The 13,330-nt window shown below is 41.0% G+C and overlaps 1 long non-coding RNA gene across 2 annotated transcripts in view; it reads left to right on the top strand.

The window, feature by feature from the left end:
- LOC147029281 (uncharacterized) overlaps window positions 1-13,330 on the top strand; it is a 101,873-nt gene that overhangs the window by 51,961 nt on the left and 36,582 nt on the right. Inside the window, exon 4 of one of the 2 annotated variants that reach the window (XR_015055850.1) lies at window positions 6,576-7,300. The exons of the other annotated variant lie outside the window; for it this stretch is intronic. This is a non-coding gene — a long non-coding RNA (uncharacterized LOC147029281). Of the gene's footprint in view, window positions 1-6,575; window positions 7,301-13,330 lie in introns of those variants that run through there. 2 annotated transcript variants of the gene reach the window in all.

Here is a 13,330-nt window from a genome sequence, read left to right as displayed (position 1 = left end):
TGGGTACGCTAAGCATTACCTCGACGTGTTTCGACTTATGTGTAACTTACAAGGAACGTGTGTTGACGTGTGTCAACGATCACGTAACGTGCCTCGACGTGTGTCAACGATCGTGTAACATGCCTACAACACGTTACTCATAGGTTATAAATAAGTTTCGGGTACGCTAATCATTACCTCGACGTGTTTCGACTTATGAGTAACTTACAAGGAACGTGCCTCGACGTGTGTCAACGATCGTGTAACATGCCTACAACACGTTACTCATAGGTTATAAATAAGTTTCGGGTACGCTAATCATTACCTCGACATGTTTCGACTTATGAATAACTTACAAGTAACGTGTGTCAACGATCGCGTAACGTGCCTACAACTTATGGCCAGCGTAGCGCTATGTGTGAGTCATACGCTGGCATACGTCGTAAAATTTCAAGCATGCTAAAATTTGAGGACAACCGCAAAGTACAACGATGAAAGCCAGCGTACTACGACGTATGGCAGTGTTTTTCAGCGTGCTCTTAACGTATACAAACTTACCCATAACGTATTCAACATGTGCCGGCGTTTTAGCCCAATTTTGCATATGTCAGGCATACGTTGGCTAAATCGTCAAGGTGTGACAGGGCCTTTAGCAATGTGAAAATTACAAATATGGTGTTTCAGGGATACTAATCAATGAGCCAGCATTCTCTGAGAAATGGGGAAATTTCAAGTGTGCCACTGAATCAGAGCACCTTAGTACCCAGCCATCACGTCTCCTTCAAACCTGTGACATGTTTACAAGCAACACGAAATTCCAAACATCCCACTGTGGCAGAAATGACATCGAACATGAAATTGCTTCAAATTTTACACGACAGAATAAAATTCTCTTGAAATAGTAAACAAATAATACACCTGAGTGGGTTTGAGGGTCAGCTTGGATACAAAACTTGATGCAACCGAGTGTTAATCAACCTTAGCAATCACGGAAAGTGAAAACAGAATTCAAATATTTAAAATAAACGCGTGAAGCCGCTCGAAGCAAAAATCTCCATATTCTAGGAATCATTCCCAACATCATGATACAATTTTCAAACCCGCGTTTATGGCCGTGAAATAAATACTCTTAAGTGTGTGTATTTAATGGCTGTATCCAGGACAGAGCTGGACCCCAACTAAAAATTACCCTCGGACCACCGAGAAGCTCAATCACTCGCTGCCTGCACGTCTGTGGAGCGTCATGTGACTGTTGGATGAAATGCCCGAAACAAAATTTTAAAACCTCCGTTTTTTACCGGAATTCTTTCAGATACTTGTTATGTAGAGTACATCCCCAAACCATCTAAAATATAAACATTAATCTCACAGACGCTACGAATAAGCAGTCCCTCAGGAGGACACGTTACGAGGTGAAGCCGTGAACGGAAAGCACGTGGTGTCCCTTCCAGAGTCTCACGGTTCTTTGACTTGAATATATTTTCCTCATGAAAAGTGTGTTTCTGAGCGGATTTGCACGAAAATTATCTTCATTAAACGTGTTGCGACACCAGAAGGTCCCAAAAGTGAAAACAGACATCAACTAGAACTTAAGACAGACTTGTTATATGGCATGGAAATGGATGGAAGGCCATCGAAGCTACCCCTCGCTTCAATGCATTCTACACAGAACGAGGATATAAACATCCGATTTTCACAAAACTTGATGCAACCGAGTGTTAATCAACCTTGGCGACGATGAAAAGTGAAAACAGAAGTTAAATTGAACTTAAAACAAGCTCAAATGAGCTAAGATCCTCGTACTCTTAATGATGACATCATAAAAACGAATATGACGTCATTGTGATGTATCAGGTTTGCGATAAGTTATCTGTGCTAATGCCCGGCTTGATTCCCGCAAACAAAATTCAAACAGCTTGCTTAGTTTCGGAGATCATGGTATAGGCGATTTCCATTAGCTGCGATATTATGGTCAACTTTTTTTCCTTGGAAGAATTTCCAAAATCGGAGATGGTTACTGCTTGCGCGTGGGCTTTCTGCATATACATGGCAAGTTTCACGAAGATCCAATGAAAACTCTGGGTTGTAAAACAAAAAATGTCAAAAAATAGGAATGACGTCATAAAAATTGATATTACGTCATAGTGATGTATCATGTGCGGTAATTCATCTCTGCTAATGCCCTGTTCGATTCCCACAAACAGAATTCAAAAAGCTTGCCGAGTTTCGGAGATAATTTTTTAGGCGATTTCCATTAGCGGAGATATTTTGACGTCATAACTTTTTTTCTAGGAGGAATTTTCAAAATCGGAGATGGTTGCTGTCTGCGCAGGGAATTTTTACATATATATGCCAAGTTTCAGGAAGTTTCGATGAAAACTGTAGGCTGTGAAACAAAAAAGTCCACAAGAAGAAGATGAAGAACAACAACGTGAGTAAGATTTTGAGATCCTCCACGAGGATCTAATAACCGCGCAAAGCCGTGTTGAAGTCAGCGGACCTCGTGTTACCCAATAAACAGGGCCAGACGACAGAGGTAACGAGAAACTAGTTGGTCGAATTAAATCTTCTTAATAATCCCTATGAAACCCATTTTGCATTATAGCCGTCCGATACTTCCTTATAGGCCATTCGACCAATCGGTCATTTTGCACTTGACCCTGTAACCTTGACCTTCGAGGGGAAAATGAGAAAAAGGGCTCAAACGATGTATAGAGAGTAACTAGTATTATCATCGTGTCAAGTTAGAACTCAATCGACCGAGACGTCGAGGAGGAGATAGAAAAATAAAAATTGGTGACAGATGGACGGATGGATCTGAGGACATCGAACACTTTTATTAGGTCAGCGAGCTGACCTAAAAGTGAAATTACACAACATGCAACAGTAGCCTAGAGTCTGTGAGAGAAGGAAAATGATCGACAATAAATAAACTGCAGATCACTGTCATTCAGCCAAGTGAAAATAGTCAAATTAAGTGTTTTCTGTGCCAATTTAACTTTGCATCTTCTTGTCTTCATCTTTCAAACTGTCTCCTCATAAACACTCCACCATTTCAGAATTTATCTAAATTTGAGTCACAGGCCTCACAATCAGTCTTGGTGAACCACTTCTCCAAACAGGCTGCAAAGGATGGTGGATACCAAAGATTTATCAGCAGAGCTCGGTCAATTCCGAGTCACTCAAAACTCAGCAGAGTGTATGACCTTCATCTGAAGTTCTTGTACGTACCATGAATTATTGGGGTCCCTACTCACAGCTCAGCTGCTTCCCATCTTGCTGTCGTAGAGGTGATTGAGCCCAAGGCTCTGCATTATTGGTTGGCATGAGACCCAGTCCCAAGGTTTGATTCTCAACCACCTCAGGAAGGTGCTGTTCTCCGTTTTCATGCCCTGTTCTCACCAAGCCTTACCAGGTCACACCACACATTCTTCCAGAATGGTACACCTGGTTATCCCCTACAATTAATTGCATGTTGCTTTTGGAATACTGTGTTCTTTAATATCTCCATTATCTCAGCTGTGAAGCCAATTCACTGTATCTTTTCATGGAAATGGAGATGGGCACATAACAAGAGTGCTGTCTGACATCGCCTCGTGCTTTCACAGATACCGTCTCTTGCTCTTTTGACTTGTGCTGCTCCATTCCCCATCTCCCACCCACACCCACCCATTTACTTTCTGCCACTCATCCTCTCATGCGTGATGCCTTTACCTCCCCTGATACTCTGACAGTCTGTGAACATTCTGCCCTGTCATTTATCTCTTCCATGAGCAGATATTTGTGTAAACAAAAAAACATAATAAAAGAAAAGTCGAAATTTCCCCCAAATAACTTTTATGTTTAAAATGATTGATAAAACAGATTAACAAACCTCAAAAAAAATAAAAGAAATCAAAATAATAAGTGACAGAACCTTGAGTCATTACCTCAAGTCAAGTGTTGCTCGTTTCATCACAAGTGTAATAATTGACACTACTTGGTGTTGGCGCCTCCTGGTGGTCCTCCCATTTTCAACTGCAAATTGTGCTTTTTGAAAGATATATACAGGGTGTCCCAAAAGTCACCTCGGGAACGAGTAATTAAATAACATTTCTGTTTTTTAATAATTTGTTTTTCTTTTCTTTTCAGAATTTACATGAACATTTGGAAATTATCCATGGAAAAATTCACAACTGAACAAAGAACAAAAATCGTGGAATTTTTATTTTAAATTTCATCGATCAATTAATCTAACCCAAAGAGCATGGACACCGTATAATTTCGTGAAATTCAGAAATTTCTTGGCCGTCACGTTCTCCTGATTTGACGCCTCCCGATTATTTTATTTGGGGTTACCTAAAGGAGTGTGTCCATCAATAAGCCCCAAACAATTCAGCAGCTCAAGGACAACATCTGTGCAGAAATTTGAGGGCTGCAGCCGGAGTTATTATCCGCTGTTATGGAAAATGCTGTCGAAAGAGCCCGTCTCTGCGGAGCCGAAAATGGAGGCCATCTAAGCTGCATCATTTTTCATAAATAAAGCAAATTTATCTCCATTATGTAAATTTTCTTTTGGTATAGAAATAATCATAAATTATTAAAATCAGAAATGTTATTTAATTTCTAAATCCCTCGGTGACTTTTGGGACACCCTTTGTATATATATATATATATATATATATATATATATATATATATATATATATATATATATATATATATATATATATATATATATATATATATATATATATACATAAAAATACATATATATATATATATATATATATATATATATATATATATATATATACATATATATATACATATATATATATATATATATATATATATATATATATATATATATACATATATATATATATATATATATATACATACACATACATACATACATATATATATATATATATATATATATATATATATATATATATATATATATATATATATATATATATATATATATATACACACATACATACATACATACATACATACATATATATATATATATACATACATACATACATACATATATATATATATATATACATACATACATACATACATACATATATATATATACATATATAAATATTTTTTTCATCATCAAATCCGCTTTAATCAAGCAAATCGATTTTTTTTTTCATTCAATCAAGCCCATAATTGAATAGGAAAACGACAGTGCACAACAAAAAAAAATTTCATCCAAAAAAATACGATGGATTTGACCACAAACAAAACATTTCTCTCGATGCTTGACACTCCCTTCCCCACACATATGAGACAAACACCAGCTCTGCAACCAGAGAAAGAAAACTCCATTCTAGAGAAACTTCCAACCAAAAATAGAAGAAGTATTAACAAGGAAAAAAAACCCCAAAAAGACATAAAATGTCTCGTTTCACTAATTTTGCTGGACGGAGTTAAATGGCTAGCCCATATTTATTTACAACAACTTTTACAAATCCTTGGCACTTATGGTGACGGCCCATGCTAACGTGAGTGGAAACTGACGACGTGCAATTTGTGCACCTTTCTTTCACTGTTTCTCGTGTTTTTCTTCACGTCTCACCATCGGTACTGCATTTGGATAACCATTTCTCCATCGACTTGATCTGGTAGCTAGCCACCCAGCTTCAGTGTTGTCAAATTTAACAAGGATGGGAATAACTTGACCAGCATTGCTTGTTATATGCCTGGTGTTGGCTTAATGGTTAGGGTGGTGGGCCTGGAATCCTAGGGTCCTGAGTTCAAATCCCACCCTCCATTGAATTGATACCAGGTGGGGTTGACTCAGCCAGTCATCCTTCTGAGGTCGGCTAATTCAGTACCAGCTTGCTGGGAAAATTGAGCCATTCAAGTATTCTGCGTCGGAGTGGCGACCCGTCCAGGATTGTGCCCAATAGCCCAGGAAACTGCTTTGGCAGCACCAACACTCTGTGCAGAGTATGGTCCCAATGGATGGCGGGATGGATTGTTTGTTATAATAGCTTGAACTTCACCCATGACAACATTCACCACACCTTCTGAGGTATTAACATTCAGTCATCGTCACTTGAGCATCAACAGCAACAACTAAAACTGTTTCCAAGCCTCCAGAGTTTGAATGTTTTTACGATGAAGATACCTTTGACAGATCTAACTGACCAGTGCCCTCGGTTTGATCATCTGATCCATGAATTCATATCTGCTGATCTTTTGGTGCCAGTTTGTCTGTTTTATTTTTCAAATTGTATATGTACATCTTCATTGTATGCAAAAACATGGAGCATTTTCTGGGTCGGTAACATCATCACAGATGATGCTGACTGAACGGTCATTCCATCAATGTTGAAGGTTGCCACACCATTTGGAACTGTCAGAAGTGTAACTACATCTGTTGGTTTTATCTGGTAAGAGTGTGCCATTATTTTTCTGGTGTCTGAATGAATCAATTTAATGACATGACTTTTGCCAACAGCACCAAGTTCACTGAGAAAGTAAATATTCTGAATGGCATCACTTGCTTGTTTTGTTTCAATGCAAAGACAGCTTGTTTTTGCACCAATGTCAGTGATAAAACATTTTTTTTTTGGTTTCTCATTTAGATTCCTTGTTCGTTATACGTCGATACTCAATGGGAGACAGCAGTTTTTGTCAATAACTGCATCAATTCAGATGGATTGTCAACTGTTGGATTTGGGAACATTGCTGCATTTGCATCAACATCCTCTTGTTCTAACAGTCTCTATTTGTGCACCTTCTACATCCTGTATTTGGTTATGTATAGCTCCTGGTGCTATATCGGGCCAACTATGCTCTGGGGCTCCATGAATAGCATTCTTTTCAATAAGATGCACATTTTCAGTGTATTTTGCTTCATTTGTTTCAATTTTGTCGGCAATTGCATGTTAATGAGCGGCATAGTCTGGATATCCTGCAATCAAATCTGATTCTTCGTCATGCCAAGGAAGATACAGCATTAACTTTGCATGGTAGCATTTGCTGCTTTCCTTTTCTGTGTTGTATTTCTGGAATCGAATTACTGCTTCTTGCCTTTCTTTGTGCATTATGCCTTTCCTCTCCTGCAATTGTATCAGTGCAGGTAGATCGTCTCTGTTATCATTTTCTACCTCATTGCCATCTTAATGTAAAATTTGAGGAGTGCCATCATCAGTCTTCATTTTTAGCTGATGCACTGTATAATTTGAAGCAAAGCTTGCCAAACACATACTCTAAACAATTAGGTCTGGATGAATATCGAACGATGATGCGGCTTTTAAAAATGTCCCCATCATCATCATCATCTTTGTCTTGAATTCCTTTTATTGCTTTTAGAACTGCACCTCATGGATTTTTTTTTTTGGGGGGGGGGGGTTCAGTGTTTACAAATACAACTGATCTACTTAATCACTTCAAAGGAATTGACAACATTCGGAAAGTTGCTTCTTGTGCACTCACTTCTCGATGTTTTAAGAATTCGGATCCTTTATCTGTACGTCTTGATTTTCACCATTTCAAAACCGTTTGAGTCGTTCACCCATTCCTTTTTCATCCTTTGTCACACATGCAGCCACAAACACCAAACAGGCATCTGCATCTAATATGAACTGTTTGCCTGCCATACCTTCAGAATAACTGGATTGTATGGATTAATCAACTACTCACTTGGCTGTCAGAAGAACAAGTTTATTCCCTTTCTGAGAAACCAAAAATGCATTGTCATATGCATCATGACTGATACCTGCCTTGTCAAGCAGTTCTGCTCGGCTCAAATCTAAAGGAGTTTCTTCATCTGTTAAAACGTTCTGCATTTCTTCCAAACGTGTTTGAGCATTGCTTTTCACTTGCTGGGGGGGGGGGTTCTACATCAGTTGGGCTCTCGAACCAGTAATATCTGTCTACTTGGAGGTTTTTGGAGATGAAAACGATAAACTACTTTCTTTCAACAGTCCGAGGAATGGTTGTGTTTTCGTACATTAGTGACAAGATCAGTGAGAATGAGATCCTCTTCTGGAATGCTGCATGATACATGGCTTGAAACAGTCACATGCTTCTTCATCAGTCTGTACATCTAATTTTGGTGCACGTTTAATCCACAATAGTGTATGTGCACGTGGCGAACCTCTGGCTTTAAATTATATGCGTATTACAAAGTCAACGAGATCTTCCAACCTGTGTGCTTTAGATTTCAGAACAGTCTTAAACAACAGTTCGAGCTTGTATTTAAAATGGCATGCTGCAGGTAAAGGATTGGACGTCAGCCATTTATAATCGTCATTATCCAACAAGTTTTTCACATCATTAACAAGAACTGTTCCATATCGCCTTGCTACTGTTTGAATAATGTCTGACCAGTGCAAAAATCAGCTGCTGATAGTGCGAAAAACCAAGTTGGTATCTCAAGTTATCGAACCATCGCTTATCAATCAAAAAACACAGATTGAAAGTAAACACGAGATCCTCTGACATTGTTCAACATCTTGTATGCTTGGTCAGTTCTGACGAGCTGTCTCATCCTTTCCACATCTTTAAGTGATCCTGCAGTTGTATTTTGCCCTTCATGTGGTGTTGCATTGATTCTTTGGAAAACATCATGATTGATGTTTCCATGCACTCGTTTGCTTTCCGTGGCATAATGTGAACAGAAGAGGTATTCAAATGATCTGCCGAATCCACCATCCACATCAAGCAAACGTTGGTTGAAATATTTTTGTACATCGAGTTGCTTCTGCCTCTCAACCAACATGTCATTTTTTCCACGTGGATATTTGTCTGCATTTAATAATTCTTCAAAATGTGGATCAGCTAACAATGGTGAAGGTTTTCACCCTCTGCTGGTGCAAAATAAATTTGTTTGTCAAATCCCAACAAGTTTTAACCAAGCTTGTTTCGGAAGGCATTCCAGATATTTTGCAAGCTTTATCGAATGCATCATTGGCTCCAGCTATCATTTCATTATCACCGTCTTCCAAAGGCAATTAATCACCACACTCAACATTTCCAACACCAGGAGTTTTGTTTGTGATGTGGAATGTATTGTCAGTTGGAATTGGCTTGGGAGCAGCTTTTGTCAATGCGACATTGTGGTACTGCTAAATAAGTCCGACATATATGTCATTATTGCCTGCACCATGGATTCGAAAGATTGGATCCATGTTCGGATTCTCTGTAGCATTAATCTGTATATACATTTGGAACATTTTGGCCAAATATTTCACATCAAGATGTCCCTCCCCCCCCACCCCCATTGAAGTCCTGATTCCAAAATGTCCAAATATTTCATCCATCAAATCACTCTTTGCGTTTCCACATTATCTATTAAATCAGTGGCAAGGTCTTCCATCACTGGGCTGTTCACTATCTGCATTAAAATCATGAGAGTGCAATCAATCATTGGTACAATTTGGATTATCATTCACAAATTTTACAAGTTTTGAAAGTAACTCACCTGCAGTTCCGTTGAAAAGATCAATTCTGTGGAGATGATAGCATGTCGAGCAAACAAGCAGTTACCACCCCCAGGTACATCAACAATGGTCATAGTCTTATCTTTTGCCATATTTTCAGGTGTTTTCATGCCTTCATCATATGTCTTTTCAACAAGAGTGATTTTACTGCAATACATAAAGTCATACATAACATGAAGAATCACACTGAAGAGGATTTTCAGCAATATCATGGAGTAGGGTAAAAAAAGTACAACATATGCAGAGATGGCATGAGAAAACCAAAAATGGCGAACCATTCAAATGTGTACTAAACGATACGCTTAAAAATACCTTTTATTCTCAAACGTCTTCATAACCAACAAGAATGAAAAGTACACGAAAATACATCGCGAAAGAACCAGATCGAGAGATCGCCAAATGAGGAAGCACAATTATTTCTGCCTAACAGAAACTTTCCTCTCCCAAGACGTGTCTGACTCCCAAGTATCTCTCCCTGGCTACTCCCTCTTACGGTATGACAGACCTGAGCCTCGTCCTGGTGGAGGTGTTGCTCTCTTCATCAAAGACTCTATTCCTCACTCTCCATGCACTGCTCTCACTCCCCCACACCCCCAGGAATACCTCTGGCTTCGGCTTCCCCTCCACTCCCACCTCATGTTTATATGTGCACTGTACCGTCCACCGAACAGTGATGACTCCATCTACACCTCACTATCCGAAAACATGGACCATCTTCTATCTTCTCATCCAAACTCTCTCTTCCTCTTATGTGGTGACTTCAATTGTCATCACGCCAGTTGGCTAGGTGTGGGTACCTCTCTCACCTGCCATGGCACCTCAGCAAAAGCTTTCTGCGACTCATTGGGACTGACTCAATCGGTCAACTTCCTGACCCGGATCTCAACCAATGGTACTCCATCTCTTCTGGATCTGATTTTGACAAATTTCCCTGACAATATCTGCTGCTCTTCCTTCGCTCCAATTGGTTCTTCTGACCACGTCCTTGTCAAAGTGGACATCTCTCTGGCTGTTATCAGAGAACCATCACACCGCCGTCGAGTCTGGCATTTCACTCAAGCCGACTGGCAGGGTCTCCGAGCAGCCATCAAACTTACAGACTGGTCTCCTATCACTACTTTCTCAAACATCAACTCATCCTGGGAATTCTTTCAAAGAAACTTGCTCTCCCTCATGCACAGATTTATCCCCTCTCGTGTTCAGTTGTCCTACCCTTCCTCCCGCCCTTGGTTTACTGAAGCTTGTGGCGAGGCAGTTGTCCTGAAACAACTTGCCTTTGCCTCATGGAAAGCAAATCCAACTGAGGGCAATCTCAGTTCTTTCCACAAAGCTCGGAACAAGTGTGTATCAACCCTCAGGAGAGCCAGAAAACAACATCTTTCTCATCTCAAGTCTGAACTCTCAAACCTCTCTCCCTCCTCAAAATCCTGGTGGCGTTTAATCAAATCTGTTTCTGGTGTATGTTCCCCCTCCATCCCCTCCCTTACCTCAAATGGCCGCACTGCTGATTCCACACGTGATAAAGCTGAATGTCTAAACTCGGTGTTTGCAGCTAAATCTTGTGTCCTAAACCCATCTCTATCTCTACCCACTTTACCCAGTCGCACCCAACTGTCCCTGGACTCTGTATCCTTTTCTCCTGACAAGGTGGAGAGCTTGCTTTCAAACCTCGAGTCAGATTCTGCAACTGGTCCAGACGGCATCAGCCCACGTGTCCTCAAAGCCTGCTCTTCTGCTCTTGCTCACCCTCTCTCTGTTCTATTCACCCTCTCATTTGCCCAAGGTCATCTGCCATCTGCTTGGAAATCTGCTAACATCACTGCCCTGCATAAAAAAGGTGCAAAAACAGATCCCTATAACTACAGACCAATCAGCCTTCTTCCAATCATCAGCAAGGTGATGGAATCCATCATCGCCTCAGATATGAAATCCTTCCTCTTCTCCAATGGCTTGATTTCCAATCATCAATTTGGTTTCAGACCAGGTCACTCTACCCTGGATATGCTGCTTCTGCTCTCCCATCAATGGATGGAGGTCCTCAATGCCAGACAGGAAATCCGAGCCGTATCCCTGGACATATCATGTGCTTTTGACACAGTCAGGCACCCTGCCCTACTCACCAAACTCTCTTCCCATGGTATTCAAGGCCATCTCCACGCATGGCTCGCAGACTTCCTCTCCTGTCGCAGTCAACGTGTGGCCCTAAATGGAGTTCTTTCATCCCCTCTTCCTGTGCAGGCTGGAGTTCCTCAAGGTAGCGTTCTGGGCCCTGTTCTTTTTCTGGTTTTCATCAATGATCTCTCGGACTCTCTGGAAAATCCTCTATTTCTCTTTGCCGACGACTCCACCCTCTGCCGTACCATCTGTCATCCCTCAGACCGGCAAGCAGCAGCTTCTTCACTCACTGCAGATCTGGATAAAATCACAAACTGGTCCAACACGTGGAACATGTCTTTCAATCCAGACAAATCTCACACTCTCACTGTCTCTTCAAAAGGACCGTTTACAAAATCCCCCCATCCACTTTCTCAACAATCCTCTGGAAGAAGTCTTTTCTTTCAAGCTTCTAGGTCTCACTATCTGCCATGACCTTTCCTGGGAAAGTCACATTTCCAACCTCGCCTCAAAAGCCAGTCGCCGACTGGGAATCCTTCGTCGTGCTAAGTCCTTCCTCGGCCCTCTTGAGCTCCTGACCACTTACAAAGCTTTTGTCCGTAGCCTGATGGAGTACTGCTCTCCCCTCTGGGCTGGTGCTCCTGCCTCCCACCTTTCTCGGCTTCACGCTGTCGAAACCAGGGCATTTAAGATCATCGGCATCTCCCGCAATGAAGCTGAGTCTTTGGGCCTCTCACTCAATCACCGCAGGTTGGTCGGTGGTCTTTCTGTCTTCTACCGACTCCTCTCCAGCCTTGCCCCCCTGCTCTCTCTGCGATTTGTCCCCACCACATTTCCACAGGGCGCTCAAGGTCCGCCAACAACCCCCTTCTGGTAAAACTACCAAAATCACGAATCACTGCTCATCTTCACTCTTTCATTCCTCTTTTTCCTGCCTTTGGAATAAACTTCCTCACTCTATTCTTTCCCATTCTTCCCTCCAGGCTTTCAAAACAGCTGTTCACCACCACCTCTTATCTTCCCCCATCCAAATCCTCGATCTTTTCTACCCCCGATAATCCACCCAAGCCCACTTCCTTCATTTCTCCTGCTTTCCTTCCTGAAAGTCCCTGAAATGTCCATCTTCTCTTCGCCATGTTCCCCGTCCCATCCCCATCCCTCTCCCTTCCACAGTTCACCTCATGTGTCTGTTCCCCACTGTTTTGTCCCTTCCACTCCCGCCCCTCTTGTCTCATGCCTCCTTGATGTGAGTTGTGTGTTAGCTCTCATACGAGCCTCGACCAATGTATACAAAAAAAACAAAAAAACAATTACAATGATTCCCATGGAAGGAAGCAACATTCTCTCTTGGGTATTGTACCTGTACCATGAAAACATATGATTTGGTTTTAAAATGACGATACATGGCCTGCTTTTACACTCTTGGAGAATTATGGGTGTCGATGGGTGGGGCACGGGGGACATACGTCCCTCCCACTTTGTTAACCAGGAAGGACAACAAATAAATTTCACCCTCCCCCATGTTTTTTTTCAAATATAACATAAAATGCGTTGCTCTGCACAATCCACACAGACCCAGATGTAGGATGTTACCCAAATGCATCAACTAATTATATGTAAATCAATATTAATTTTCTCCAGATAAGTTGTAAGGTGGGCGGACAGTATTGTTACGAATCTGGAAACCATGCGCACTCAATATTCAGGTCCCAAAGTTAGTTATGCCGGTAAGTACGTGTGAGACAAATCCCTTCCTTTTGTCTAGTGAGAGAGTCGAA

Source organism: Eptatretus burgeri, chromosome 3 (assembly GCF_056783735.1).
Source record: "Eptatretus burgeri isolate ZD-2024b chromosome 3, Ebu_testis_v1, whole genome shotgun sequence".
NCBI lineage: Eukaryota > Metazoa > Chordata > Myxini > Myxiniformes > Myxinidae > Eptatretus > Eptatretus burgeri.
Note: the sequence above shows the minus strand (reverse complement) of the source record. Positions and strands in the feature narration are given on the sequence as shown.